Source organism: Chelonoidis abingdonii, chromosome 14 (genome assembly GCF_003597395.2).
Source record: "Chelonoidis abingdonii isolate Lonesome George chromosome 14, CheloAbing_2.0, whole genome shotgun sequence".
NCBI lineage: Eukaryota > Metazoa > Chordata > Testudines > Testudinidae > Chelonoidis > Chelonoidis abingdonii.
This window is the reverse complement of record NC_133782.1, coordinates 17,701,452-17,704,906: the sequence shown is the minus strand read 5'-3', so window position 1 is coordinate 17,704,906 and position 3,455 is coordinate 17,701,452.

Sequence of the window (3,455 nt, the reverse complement as noted above, 5' to 3'; positions counted from 1 at the left end):
TTCAGAGTCAAGTGGGTACAATTTGTGTCACAAGTACACAAAACAAAACTAAGTTTGTTAGTGATGGTTATAGGCAGACAGTTCCTGGGGGTGGGAGGGGCGGGAAATGGGCTATTAGTGCAAAATGAAACCATATATGCAAATTAAACAAATAGGAAATAGCTGTCTAGGCCACACCTATGCTTCAAACGTGTTGTTTAGGTTCAAAGGGTATAGTTATGCTTATCTCATTGGGCTCTTGGGCCATTAGTACCACTTGTGCCATTAAATGGCAGCAGTCCATCTGTTTCCCAAAAGCTGTCAGCATTATGAGTTTTGTGTCCTCTGCACATACTATTTCAGGGGTAGGCAACCTATGGCACAGGTGCTGAAGGCGGCACGTGAGCTGATTTTCAGTGGCACTCACGCTGCCTGGGTCCCGAACACTGGTCCAGAGGGCTCTGCATTTTATTTAATTTTAAATGAAGCTTCTTAAACGTTTTAAAAACCTTATTTACTTTACATACAACAATAGTTTAGTTATGTATTATAGACTTATAGAAAGAGAGATTTTAACATTCTTAGAAGGTATTACTGGCCCGCGAAACCTTAAATTAGAGTGAATGAATGAAGACTCAGCACACCACTTCTGAAAGGTTGCTGACCTCTGTACCATTCTGTTAATGACCCCCCCCCCCCCCGAATTTTGGATGTGGCACAGATATTTATTAGGCACCGCACTTTGGTTACTTTTAGACTTTCTTGATCTGCAAGTTGGAGTGCATTTAAACTTCATTTAGAAAAAATGTTTTGAGTTAGGGGTTCTAACCATTTTGACATGGCTTGGAGATTGGAGGCAGATAGAGGCATTGTGGTGTCGGTAGAGTTTGCTCCCCCAGTCTCTTACTTTGGTGGTCGCAGTTTGTTTTATGGCTGTGATGGAGTTTTTAAGTCCTGTCCGTTTAGAATTGTTGTTCCAAATATTTCCATCCCATACTTCACAAGGATCCCATGGTTTATCCCAGCTAGGGGCACCATCTTCTGGGCTGTCAGCCCATGTTCCTGCCGTTACCACTGCTACTTGGTGGGTTGCAAATGCCAATGTTTGCTTAAGGTGTTTAATAAGGGATTCAGTGCAATTATGATTTGGCAGGGGCTCTGCCTTGTTTTTAAAGTTAATTTTTAACCATTTCTTTTAACACTTAATAATTCTTATTTTTTTTCCAGTCCTGGTCTGCTTTTTTCCCCTTTGTTTCCCTTCTCTAAATGTGGCCCGAAGGGAATCTAACTCTGTGTTCCTGTTCCCAGTACCTTCCATTTCTTGATCTTTTTTTCTACTTGGGAAAACTTCTTCTGCAGGGAGGCATTCTCCTCTTGGCAAGCAGGCAGACAGAGCTATGACTCATTGCTTGCCTCCCATAGTAGCCAAATTGCTGCCGAATCTCTTTCTGCTGAGATTGAAGGTTTATATTTGATTATATATTTGGCAAATTTATCTTCTAGATATGAAATAGTGTGGACATTTGCAAGTACCTGTTCCGTCCATGGACTGTGCCCATATTTTTGCAAGATTTGGTCAAAAGGAGTAATCTCATGAACAAAAGGCAGTGATTCCAGTCCTTCCTTGGAGGTATCATCTTTAGATTGCTTCCTCTTGAACATTTCTACGAAGGTGCCCATTTACACGCTGTTGCCTTGTGTACCACTATTTGCCCGTGCTCATATATTCTTCAGAGCTGGGTCTTACACAAGGAATGCAGGAAATACTGCCTGAAACTCCTATGCCCTTTGGAGTTTACTCCGATGCTTGGGTTGGAGCAAGAAACGTTAAGTTCTCCCCCTGTTTATTCGGCTCGCTACGACTGAGGGTGTGCACACCAACTTCTACAATGATTGATCAGTTTTATTTTACTGTAAGAAAAACTTTACAGGAAATATGGTGTATCACCATGTTCTCCCTACGCTATTCTCCACCAAAAATCTTATGCTCATATGAAGCACACGGAATTTTGATGCTGGCTCTCAACTTCAAATACTGAATACGCAGAGAAAAAGAAGTCTCCATAAACTGATAGGCCTTATTTTTTAATATTCTACCATTCGTGTGTGTATAAGACTGTATGCTCTTTGAGGCAGGAGCTCTGTAGTCAGAGAGTGTATAACACACTGGCTGCTATTTCAAAATCAAACTAAAACTCTCCAATCCTTAAAACTCCTCAGCAGAGACCAGTTAAATTCTTTTCCTTATTGCAGTTTTTCATTCTCCTGAAGTATACAATAACAGTGTTTAAAAGTTCCTACTTAGAAAAAAGTTCCTTACTATTTTATTGGTGGGGCGGGTGGGTATAAAGTTCAGCAGGATAGGAACATGAACAGTTAATGTTAGGTTGTTTGGCCTTAAACCTGTGCCCTAATACCCACATAATTACAATGCAACACTTGCTTCCACCTAAGGATCTTAAATGGTTTTAAACTAATTATTTGTATTACAGTAGTATAAAGGGTCGCTACTGGTAGCCCAGGATGCTGTTGTGGGCTATGTACAACAACAAAATAAACGCAAAATGCTACTTCCTTCTGTGCAGAGTTTACAATCTCATCTACCCACTCAGGGACCTTGTTGATGCTAAATGGTACAGTGAGTAATTCAAACTAAACAGCTTAAAAATCACTCTGGAGTATGTGAAACTTGGTCTAGAATATAAACTCTCTTCCTAGCTTTGGACTATAGCAGTGGTTCCTAACCAGTAGCTTTGGGGCTACTCATGTCTTCTGGGGGTACATCAACTCATCTAGATACTTGCCTAGTTTTACAACAGGCTACATAAAAAGCACTAGCAAAGTCAATACAAACTAAAATTTCATACATACAATGACTTGTTTATACTCCTTTATACACAGAAACGTAAGCAATATTTATATTCCAATTAATTTATTTCATAATTATATGGTAAATAAGAAATGTAAGTAATTTTTCAGTAAGTGTACTGTGACACTTCTGTATTTTTATGTCTGATTTTTGTAAGCAAGTAGTTTTAAGTCAGGTGAAATTTGGGGGTACATAAGACAAATCAGACTCCTGAAAGGGGTATAGTAGTCTAGAAAGGTTGAGAGCCACTGGACTACAGCTGTCAAGTATGAGGAGTAACCATGTTAGTCTGTATCCACAAAAACAACGAGGAGTCCGGGGGCACCTTAAAGACTAACAGATTTATTTGGGCATAAGCTTTCATGGGTAAGAAACCCACTTCTGCAGATGCATGGAGTGAAAATTACAGATGCAGTATCTATGTGTAATTTTCATCGATGCATCTGAAGAGGTGGTTGTTTTTTTGTTTTGTCTTTTTTTTAACCCACGAAAGCTTATGCCCAAATAAATGTTAGTCTTTAAGGCGCCCCCGGCCACCTCGTTATTTTTGTGGACTACAACTCTACGCCAGTGAAAGTGAGCACCTACTGTTTCTGGAAACGGGTGG